Source organism: Neodiprion virginianus, chromosome 2 (assembly GCF_021901495.1).
Source record: "Neodiprion virginianus isolate iyNeoVirg1 chromosome 2, iyNeoVirg1.1, whole genome shotgun sequence".
Taxonomy (NCBI): Eukaryota; Metazoa; Arthropoda; class Insecta; order Hymenoptera; family Diprionidae; genus Neodiprion; species Neodiprion virginianus.
Genome location: NC_060878.1, coordinates 16,144,825 through 16,157,172, shown reverse-complemented (window position 1 = coordinate 16,157,172; position 12,348 = coordinate 16,144,825). Strand labels below are relative to the sequence as shown.

Sequence of the window (12,348 nt, the reverse complement as noted above, 5' to 3'; positions counted from 1 at the left end):
CGCCAGAGTACGAAGTATTATATAAATAGTAAACACATTGTTCATACCTCGGTGGAGCTTGAGCACTGTCATCTTGAACTATCGAGTGTGTGATCACAGAGCGAGCGAGAGAAATAGAAAGGGTGGGAGGGAATGGCTAACCGAACGGTGATGATCGGTGCCTGTGCCTTCACAGTCCTCGCGTCCGTTCCTCTGAAGCCAAACCACTTCTGCTTTTCGGTTTCGCTGCGGTCCGTCGGATTCTGTTAAGTGCCGTTCAAAGATAACTCACGGTGTCAAAATTCGCCATCCGAATGTTTTTTCGACACTCAAAGTTTAAAGTCCGGTAAAACAGATCAGCGGATATCAACTTAGTAAAGTCGAAAGCTCAAATTTTTTACACTGTGACGCTTCAAGCAGTTCGATTGAAGCTGAAAGTCGTCGAGCTTTTTTCAGAGTTTGTGAAAGCTGAAGATTGGATCCTGGAAATACTGGCATAAACCTTGGAGCTGTAGAGGCGTTACTTTCACCATAATCACTTCGTTATGATCACTGCGGTGATAATAACTCCGTTTACCATTTGTCAAGTCGGATTCTAACTCGACTGGAGCAAAACTTTTTCCTCTCCCTCCGAGTTAATTTGCTCCTCAAAGTGAAGCGGCGTTATTCAGATTGAATCGCGGAAATTTCTTATTCTTTTTCATCAATAACTCATTGTCAGAGAAATTGTAACAGAAACGATTAAATTTTCCACCGATCGTTGGTATTGTTTTGTCCGTCACGATATGTTTCGTTTTTCGTAATCCAGAGTTGTGTTGAGAATGGAATAAATTCAAATCCTGTTGCTGATCGTCACAGTGCTAAAATTCAAAATGCAGTTAGAGTGAAGTGCAAGTGCCTCGAATTCTCGTGCTGAACGGATTATCCTCTTCTCTTCGGTTACTTCAAAAAGTGAGTGTTTTTACCCTCTTTAGTATTCCTTTTAATGACTTCCAAATATTACGATAAGAGCCTTTGGTTAACAACTTCCAGCAACCGTAACATCGAGACGAAAAGCTATTTCGTAATTTCCGAAGACGAATATTCTTAATTAGACGATTGCAATTAAAATGTAAAAATATTGGAAAACAGATATCACTTATTAATTTTTGATCCATTCATATAGTACAGTTATTAAAATCTCTTGGGGATGTAAAAATTATTCGAAGCAATGCATGTTTCCACAACGAATAGCTCACTCTCTAAACGTTATACATTTAATATGCAATTCCTTGGCAGCTATTAATAGTTGGGATTTTATCTATATTCACAGAAGTGCTGCCAAGGAATAATAACTAGGACACTTGACACTTGAACTGATTGTGAATTCTTTTTCCTATTTTACCGCCTCAGCTGATGAAAAAAACGCTCGAAGCACGGTTTTATGTCTGACGTTGAGAAAAGCCAATGCCATGTATTATGTTATTGAGATTGGATTCCACACACAAGTCACTTTGTTAGCTGAGAAATTACAACGAAGACACAACAAATAGTATCACTTTTCCGAACGTTTTAAAAAGTTACCTGACAATGAATTACAAATTTTTTTGCTCCAGGCATTTATAAATAAGACAGTGAAAATATTCAGCGAAATGAAACCATCTGAAGTTGTTGAATAATTAACTGTTTACGTGTAACGGATAATCAACTAATTCCAAAATACAGCAGGAAATTGAGCCGGAAATTACTAAACGCTTATTATTTCCCAAGTGTAAAAAAGCAAAGACTAATTTTTTAGCAGTTGTTAATAGAGGGTTACAAACCAAAAGAGAAGTCTTAAATAGTCGAACCCAAGTTTGTTGGTTGCGAAGGAGAAAGCATGAATAACAAGAGTCGAAAAGTATCCTGATTTGAAACAGATGTGGAATTTCATTCAGTTCTTTTTTTAGCCAATTAATCAATCATCCCTTCACCGAATGCGAAAATTGCGCAATGAAGGAATTACGTGAATACAACAAACGTTGGGAGCCTTCTCGGAAATTGTTTTGGTAGAAATTCTCGAAGCCGAAGGGATGAATAGTCGAGCATTGTATCCAGGTCCCCACTTTTCCCGTTTTACTGTCTCTGTCATGAATCATTGGCCGCTCCAATCTTGTTATATTTGAGGGCATCCGAGCTTCGATAAGAAAGGTCAGGACATTTTGCTCGTGAAACGAGCTGGAGAAGAATGTACGTGAAAGAAGAACAATAAGGGACAAGAGACAAGCTCTAATCTCGGTTTGACGAGGTTGACGTTATTAAGGTTGTATTGCTATGATCCGTTTTTTAGGTAAAGTTTGATCTTTTCGTGAGGAAAGACAGAAAAATCCGAGTTTTGCTTCGAAACATAAGATAATTTTGTACCAAATTTTTCATCTTACACCCATAAAAGATAACTGAGGTTATTGCAAGCAATTTGGTTTGACTTCTTTTATTTACGTATGCAATGGCATAAGTGAATTAATCTTTCGTGATTTTCACATATGCTGTGTACGTAATTTAATTAATTTTCGCTTCTCTGTTTTACATGTAGACAAAAAATTTCCATGAAATATATAACCGATGTTTCGAAACTTCAGAAGTTTCTGAAATTCAAAAGTTCGTCTATTTAAATACGAAATTTGATTCCGAATGAAGATATAATACACTCATAATCTATAATCAAGCGTATCGCAAAAAATTTCGAGAATGAAATTGGATCCCTTTCGTATTCATCATTCGGCTAATGACAGATACAAATTTCTGACTCAAGACGCAATCAGCTTGGTTTTAGTATAAGTGAATCGTCGCTTTGGTCTCCGAAATTTGAGAATTTGGGTCTAGTCCAAAAGGAACTGATTGATTAATCACGCGGTGTAGTTGAAACAGAAAAGCAAAGAGGATTTACGGTGCCGTTTGACATATTTGATTCAGATTCTCGAAATTTGAGAAACCGTGTTCGGATTAACGAATGTTTTTCAACAAGGAAACTTCTGTCCTTAAACGCTGCGTGTCGTAATTTGGGACTTTGCTGCACGCTTAAAACGCAGCCTGACGAAGTTTTCAGTTTGGAATATAAATCGGCCTGTATAACGGCGGTAAATTTTTTCGACGGATCATTGCGTCAAAATAGGTTATTTATCAACGCCTGAATCTCAGTCCGTCTTAGATCTGATTTTATTTATTTTTTTCGCATAGACTGTCGTTGATTCATCGCCTCGTTTCGTGTTTTTCGAATTCTCAATGGTTGTTGGCTCTCGGACGGTTTTGGATACTTCAAAGAGGCGCGAACCAGCTTCACTGTCACGATGCTAAAATTAATACCTGTTCCAATATACGCGCTGACTCTGTAATTTCATTTATATCTTTACGCCTTTCCTACGCAACTGCAAAGTCCAGTCACCACTGTTTCGTTTATCAGCCTTCGTGACCTCGAGCTAATGCGAATCTCGTATTAGCTGATAAACCCAGCGACCAATCGCATTTAGTATCGTTAAATAAATCGACTTGTCCATGCTGATACTTCAGAAGTTAGATGACATCTAATTTTCTAGCTTGCCTCCGTCAGTACTTTAAAACTTTTTCCTTCTGTCAATTTTTTTCTTGGTGCATTGAATACTGCTGAGTAACTTTGCAACTGTGTTTAAGTTACTGTACGAACAAGGAACTTGAATTAGATGTTTTGGCCAGAAAAAATGCCCTATTCAGAACTCAAATCAAAATGAAAATGAGTCAAGTTCACAAGAGTAACACTTAAGGAAGTAATGAATGATATTGGGGAAATAGATGTTCATTTTATTGGATAACTCATTGTCAATAGAGACTGAATTTCATTTGAATTCGACTATCTACTTTTGAGTCAGCATCGGAGGAAGAAATTTCTGTTTGCATTGTAATAATTCAGAAAATCGTTTGGCCGGTTTTGCTCAAAATTAATCGATTTTAAATTGAATTAATATTTGGACAATGCGTTTTTGCGATTCTGCTGGATTGAAAAGTATTCATTTTTGGAAAAAGACTTAGGAATGGCATTAACAATTTCACTTGAACTTGATTATTTGTTCTGGATCGGGAACGATTGCATGCAGTAAAAATGTGAGAATCCGGTCAAAACCTGACCTTCATAATTTTCAGGATAATTAAAATCCCCTGAAACCACCTGAGTTGCAAACCCATTTTGGTGAAAAAAATTAATAATTCGTTTGTTAAAGTATTGCTAAGTCTATTTCAACATTTGCTTGGCCGAAAAATGAAGGGTTTCAATATTAAAGTAGTAAAAAACATCGAGAAATAAAACACGAAATGTTGAGTCGTTCGTGCTTGGCGGGTAAGTAATTAATTCATACACGCGCATAAGTTGTCAACAAAAAAGTTTTTGTTTTGTATTTGGATTATTTATAACGTCGGGAGTATGCAAGAACGTATAATAATATTAAGAATTTACACTACGTGCATCTGTTGAAATAGTTTTTGGTCAATCGACAATTGATGAAAAATTAAATTGCTTTTCTTCGACTGATTTTTCAAATTGTTTAATCTTGGCAGTAAATCCATCGATTATTTCCATCGAACACAATTTTGCAATCTGCAAGGTGTATACGGATTTAGAAAAACTTTTACAATAAAAACTAATATTCAGGGATTCTCTCTTATAGTCAGAAACTAGTAAAATTGAGTGGGATAATGAGTTAGGTAAATCAGATTTGTCAGTGAGAAGTGATGAATATATGAAATTACCGATTCATCATCTCTATTACTGTTTAAATCGTCATTTTTTTAATTAATTTTTTCACTTAATTGCAATGAAGTTCTCCCTTAATATTGTAGAAAAGTCAGTAAAGTTTCTGCACAGTATGCCTACAGTGTTGAAAAAAGATTTATCAAATTTTAAGACATTGAAAATAGTGATATCTGAAATGCGTCAGTTTTTTGTTATGAATTGAACAAAGGATAATAAATTTCGAAGAACTATTTATTTTACATGAATAAATTGTATCGCTTCAACATAACTAAGCCAATCTGAGGGATAATATTTTAGGAGATTTGAGGATGAGTGAAAAGCTAATCTTCTCTCGAATGCTCTATCATATTAACCAATAACAAGATTTTAAGAAACTTTACACTTGTACGCTTTGTTGAAATTACAAGTGACTTAATTAAGCAATAGTTTATCCCTAAATACGAACACTTTATGATGATAATGGATATGCAATAAATCGAAAATTGATAGCAAAACTCTCTCCGTGTAGTCATTATATCTATATTTCCTAGGTTTTCATGTACAACGTTTGCAGAAAAATATTTTAAAACCACTCGCATTATAGCCAGTCTGATCTTGGTCAAGCTACATCAATTTAAGAAGCATCATTCACCGACAAACGATTTCACATTGATTTGGATTGAAATGGTTGAAATGCATTTTTATTAAGGACCTGACGAAAAAAATACCCTAAGCAGTTTTATCAATCAATAAATAAATTAATTACCGAAAAACGTTCGGGTAAGTTAATCAATTAAGACACCACCGAAAATCGATTGAAAATAGAATCATTCCAATCGGGGTGGCTTAATGTATAGATGTGACTATTACGACCAGATGATGAGGGACAACGAATTCCCTCGAGTCCCAATAGAATTGGGTCAGTTCGTATGGATTTTGAAATCCCTGGCGAAGACTAGCGGCAGATCTACGAACCAGCGATGCCAACCTACCAGACGAATATTTCTTTAAATGCCGCCAATGCAATTGTTTAGATTTTTTATTTACATGGTACCGCAATAATTATTCATATTTCTCATTTTCTAGAGTGATGTTTGACGGCATTGAAACTCAATAAATACAAAAATACATAATATGTATAATTTGATCGCTTTATAACATCGAAAATTTTCCGAGAAAGATACAGTGATAATTACCGAACGAAGTAACATAGACAGATTCATATCCTACAATCCGAATTGTAAGTATAAAGAATATAAAGATATAAAGAACTTTCATTTACGTAATGTTTTCTTATTTAATCTTTAGAACCACCAACTTGTCGAATAAGTGCGTTCGAAAATTGCAGACGCTATCTAATTGGTGAATTTTTTCTCAGGAACCTCACAATTGGTTGATTTTTCGTCAGTAGTTTCGATTTCACCGACCATTCTTAGAGCTTTCGCTATCAGTCTCGAGATTTTATCAGAGATCTTCAGATTTTATTCAGCGTCCGGACACAACGACCATATTTCCTGATGAGAAAACAACTTTTCTTTTTTCTCTGAACGGACTCTAATTTCTCTAGATCTAGAGAAATTTCCTTATGGTTGATAACGCTGCTACGAAGTACGATCTTCCGCAGTCCACTTATCACTCCGTCTACTGGTGGTGACTATTACTTGGCTTCTTCGGTGGGCTGAAAACCAGCTTCAACTATCGGTACCACGTCGATACTATTATCGGTACGAAGATGCTCTACTTGGCAAGTTATCGTCCCACCACACTGTCAGAGGCTCGAATTTTCTAGTCCACACTTACACTTAATTGCGCTCCAATTCCAATTCCTCAATTACAATATCGAAGCGGTTCATTCAATAAGTTGTCAATTTAGATAGGTTATGTTTCTTGTGATTGTGTGAAAATTGAAACTGAGTGATAATTTGGAATTCTTTGTAAAAGATAGCACTCGGTTTCAACGTTAACACAATCATGACAAACATAACCTGTTTAAATTGACAACTTTTCAAATGGACCGCTTCAGCATTGTAAGTGAGAAATAGGAATTGGACCGCATTCAAGTCTAAGTACGGGCTATAAATTCCAGTCAGAAACATGGCCGAACTGCTGAGCGCCGCGGGCCCTGCCAGGCGACCTAATAGCAGTTAACTTGCAAGCCCTGATAGCAACGCCACCTATTTATTGTTCTTTTTTACGAACTCCGCGAGGGAAAGAACGGTTCTCACTTCGCCACTTCTCGGCTAGCTACTACCGAGACCTGACGTGCTTTCGTGTATCGTCAAATATCTTTTGTGTACCAACATACCTCAAGTATCGTTTACTTTCTAATTTGGATTATTCGTTTTGCTATTCTGTATTTCTTATTTACTATTGTGAGCCTTTCAATTTGTTGCAGAATTGCAATTATCGCCCCGGTTTTTATTGTTATACTACATGGTACATCTGACTTTCTGGTGAGCGTAAGTGAGCGCATGGCGAGTGCGTGTGAACAACGTCGTACCTTATTAAATTTCGTCTATTTAACGATGATTTTGCGTTTTGTTAATCTCTATGTCAATTTCAGTCTAGGACATTGTGTTTAAATTTTGTCAGTTTTTGTTGGATTACTGACCGTGTGCGTGTGTTCTTTCTTTTGAAGAGGTGGGCACCACCTTAGACGCGTCTTGTTATAAGCCCGTGTGTTTTCCGACCTACATTCTACCGCGTCATATCTTACGAATATTGTTTTCCCTCATTTATATAACTCAATAGTTTGGTACAAAATATCGAGTTCATATTTTTACCGTATCGTCTTGTTTTCCAACGCATTAATCATGCTTGACGTAATTTTAACAGTGGTAATGTAAACAGTATTATTATTTTTGTTCTATCATGTGTCGGTCTGTAATTGTTATTGTACATTTTCTTATATTATTCTTATATTGTATTTGCTTTGTCTCTCCCCACTCCTCCCGCGACCTTCTGCGCCGTGAACAATGCGGTACGTCGTGTTCTGTAATACCGACGTTTACGGTATTGCCACAATTTTGGCTTGTACAAGGTGGTATAGTCAAAGTCTGCCTTATCCATCCCGTACGAATTTCTGTTTTACCCACTAACTATCTGGTTTTTTTCTCATCCCCCCTGCCGCCTCATGTTCCTGTTTACCGGCTGAGCGTATCGTTTGGTTAGGTTAATTTTTTTGATTAAATTTTGTTTCATTCATTGACATTTTGTTTGCGCCGGGTTTTCGTCTCGTTGGCACTTAGTGCCTGACACCCGACATTGATTCTGAATCTTGCTTCTGTTTGCTTTATTTTTATTTGGGGGCCCGATAGCACGCCTGTGCGATCCTCAACTTCCGCGTAGGACAAGCGCAGCGGCACGTTACAAAGTCTTGATCTTCCGTAATTATGCTGCATCCACATGGCAGAATTTGATTAGTATTGCGATCGCTGAAACTGGCCATGGATCACAAATATCTGGTTACCGTTTTCTGGTGTTGCTTCAGAAACTTTTCTAACGGTTTGATGCGAGTGAATGTGACTTTAATTGAAACTGCTCTATAAGAGAGCACCGAGATATTATGTAAAATATTGAAAGTGTGTAATAGAAAATACACGATTTTTTTGACTTATTGGCCTTTAGACGTGGTTCAATAATTTGTAGATGTATGACTGGTTCGAAACCCAAGTAAGAGCCACGCGTCAAGTTAGAAAACTGACTCGCGTGCATAGAGGCAGTTTAGAAGCTGGTCCCGAAATCTCACATAGCCAATTTCACGCCTCCGGTTAGTCACTCGATCCGAAAAGCAGACCGCAGACTTCCGGACGAAACTATTAACCCCAAATACCAAACAATGCTCGGTATGTGTGCTAGAGTCACGTCTGTTTCCTGCCAATTAAAACATGCGGGTGTAATTCAGACACGCGATGCGCAGTAACAGCTTGCCTAACCCTATTTGAAAACACTTTTCATCCTCACGAATCTGACCAGTAATGGAAACACTCACTGTTAGTAGGCTAAAACAGTCGTGGATATACCTAATTCTATGATTTTGGTAAAAGGTGAAGAAGATATTTAAATATCGAGTCTGGTCATGGATTGCTGTGAATGTCCATTTTCTACCCCTCTTATTCTTCGTTTAAGGCAAAATGGCGGCCGTCGCAACATCGTGTTTACACAATCAAGTTAGGTTACCTGATAACAGAGAATCAAAGTCCACGTTGAATGCTTACCGTCAACGAAATTCAACAAAAAAATACCGATAGTCATACCCAGTTTCACGAATCTGGCGAAGAAGTAAGAAGATAATATTAGATACTGAGTCGATTCCCGAATTCTCATCTTCTTCCTCGTTACAAGTAATATCGTGGAATTCACGTTATCTTTGGATGTAATCAACTACAATTATTCGGAACGGAATCAGAACCCATGATTAGTAATTTTTGTCCATGAAACTCATTGACATCACAAATATTTTTTGATGTTCATGTATTATAATTTCAAGGTAAAGTAATACGAACTACACTGCATTTACCATGTGAAGTTTATTAAATGAAGTGTAGATTAACCAATTTACTTCAAACAGAATTAAGGTCCACGATAAATTCTTGTTCTTGAAATTCATTGAAAGAAATGGTCTCGATGATGCGTTTTGAGATTGAAAAATAATAACATACACAGCAGCGATAGGTACGCTTCTTTTGGATTAGACTTGGCGGCTTTGTACGTCATGGCAACTAATTTGAGTGGCAAGTGGTAATAAACTTGGGCTTTCGCACTGTGAATAATCTTTCTCACTTCGGCACGGCTCTTTTCTCTCGCTCTCTCTCTCTCTCTCTCTCGGGCCTTGCTACTTGTTCTGCTTTTTCGGCCTCTGAGTGGCAGCGCTGTACTTATGCCCGTTTCTAACCCGTTGTTGGAAAGTTAGGCAGACACGCACGCAACCCTCTAACGTTTTGACACTTTTAGACACTTACGGACAGCCGACAGTGAATTAAATTAATTTAAACTTTTCCAGCTTAGGAGTTTTTGATGGCGGGGTAAATTCTCCGGCCCTTACTTATTCTCGAATCCACTCCTTACCCCGTTTCTTTCTTTACCGTTCTAACAGTTGAATCATGTAACTTACGAGTCGCAAGTTTGATATACGAACCTTTGTCATCTACTCGTAGCCGTTTGTAACAGAATTTGTCAATTAATATTTTTACCTTCTTTTTTCCACCGTTTTCGAATCACTTTTTCCTCAATTTTGGTTTTGAACCAGCGGAAGCAAAACTTATCTAATAGTGTTCCATTTTACATTTTTGAAACTGGATCACTGTACTTTGATCATTTTTCTTTCTCTCAATCCAAGACTATTTTGTACAACTTTTACGCAATTGAATCGGATTGATCAATTTTTGGCATACAAATAAAGGCAAACGCGAGGCATAAATTACGCCTGAAATTTTGACGGATAATATAAATAGAGTGATGTTGGACGTTCAAGAAATTTTTTTTCTCAAACCGCGCGTCATATTTCCCCTTAAGAAAATGTGCGCAGGGTGAGTTTCGACTGATTCGAAACATTCATCATGTGTCTGGAAACATATTCTGCGAGCTCTTTTCGTTTGCAGTAACATTAGGCGGATCGAAAACTGTCAGATTTCGATATTTCACCAACATTTACTTTGCGTTACATCTTTATGATAAATGATCGGATCATCTTTTTTCACAAGAAATTGAAAACAAGCTTTTCCCAACAAATAGAATTTTCACAGTCAACGAAGTTCGGAATGTCAAAGAATTATATGAAATTCAGTAGTGAAATCAAGCTTAGAGGCTGACATTTTTTTTTTTTCAAAAGACTCGGCAATAGCGAAAGGAAATGTAAATTTGTTGCATGTGAAGAAAATCCGCGGTTAATAATCATGGACAATTTTTTAATAACAGTGAAGTTGAAAGCGAGATGTGGGGCGATGAATTTTCATCCGATCATGACAGGCGCTATGCAGGGTGGAGACGTTTTATTTTAATACTCTGACAAGCGACGTTCCCTGGGGGCATTCATGTACGCTCGCATCGTGCCCCGTCTGCTTGCTGACGACTGCTAATTGCCATTCTTAATTTTCCATTCTCATAACTCGTCGCCCGAGGCATCGAGCTGGAGTACCAATTGCGAATACATTTTTCGCACGTCACGTGCTCGTGAAGTAATAAAAGAAAAAAAAGAAAGTCAAATCAGGGATTGAAATGTGAATCTCAAGTTTATTGAGTTGAATTTCGATGAAAGAGTCCATCATTTATGTGAAAAATATTATAGGGGATTCAGCTCAGCTCGACCACCCTCCAGATTTCAACACTATCGATATTTTTTTATTTGATTTTTTTTTTTATCATACGTGAGTACACCTTTCCTGATTTTTTAAAGAGTTTTTCTAGATTTTTCAGCGGCTACTTCAAAACGTCGTAACATTGGATTTGCATTGGAGCCAATTTCGCGTGGGGAAAAAAACCAACCGAAACCGATTTAAAAGAAAGAAATGATATTTTGAGAATGTGGAGGTTTTCATTTTTTTTTTTTTTTTTTTACATATCATTAGAATCAAAAGCTCATAATCTTAAGCACTGACTTGTAGTCATTCATTTTTTAGAGAATGAAAACCTAATTATGCTTCCCTTGTGAGAATTTTAAGTGATAAACATTTTATAGTTAAATCTTTTTAACCGAAGAGTGAATGCAAGAGAAATTTATTACTTCTCAACCATCAGTTGTGCCATTTTCAGCAAGTGCTCAAAATTTTTGATGTTCTTTACAACATTTTTTGAATAAAAAAATTCGAAGTGTCGATGGCCAAAATCGGATTGTTAGTCTAATCTTTTGAATAATAGTACGATTACTTTGATGCAAAAAATATGATGCATTGAAGTGAGGTGTTATATCGAGCTTCTCACTAAAACAGAAAGAGAATGTGATCGAGTAGTAAAACTGATTATGATTTTTTGGGCAACACTTCATCGTTATAGAAAATCTGTCTCTGGTAACTTTTTCCTGTCATGGGACAGATTCAATTACCAATCAAACGCAGTAAGCATGAAGAGCTGACGGTAGAAATCGGACGAGTTTTCAAAGCAAAAGAAGTGAACTTTTTTTTCTCAACAATAAAAGTGATGAGATCTTCGAAAGTTTTGGCTCTCAGGACTCGGCCCTGTATCCGTCAAAAACGGCTGACTCAGGCGTCTGCTTAATCGTCCGCTCGTCGGCTCGTGCAGACAGCTTCGAACTTAACCGCGTCGGCAAAACGTCTCAAACGTCACTCAAATTTGACCGTGCGTACGCAGAACGCCTGTTAGTCGGTCCATAGGCATGGATGAGGGAGAGCAGGAGAGCCAAGGAGAGGGAAGAAGGGATGGGAAAGGACGAGGGCGGTGCAAATTGAATCCCGCGCAAGACGTGACTGCCCCCCGGGAACATTGGGGGAGGCTCGCTGAAAATCAAGACCCGATTTCCGACACAATGGATATGTAATAGTTGTATCGTACAATTTATTAAGGGGTAATGCGGCCTTGTAATTTATTTAACAATCTTTTCTTATTGGCTAAATGCTTCCTTAATTATTTAAAAATTATGCCCAAAAGTTTGTATGCGACGGAAAATTTTTTACATGGTTCGAAAAGTCGATTTTTCG

The 12,348-nt window shown here is 37.3% G+C and overlaps 1 protein-coding gene across 1 annotated transcript in view; it reads left to right on the top strand.

The window, feature by feature from the left end:
- The first annotated feature begins 176 nt into the window (after positions 1-176).
- Positions 177-12,348, top strand: part of LOC124298074 (cytochrome P450 4C1-like) — a 41,114-nt gene continuing 28,942 nt past the window's right edge. The window contains exon 1 of the mRNA XM_046749651.1: positions 177-930. The gene's annotated coding sequence lies outside the window, so the exon portion shown is untranslated. The remainder of the gene's footprint in view (positions 931-12,348) is intronic.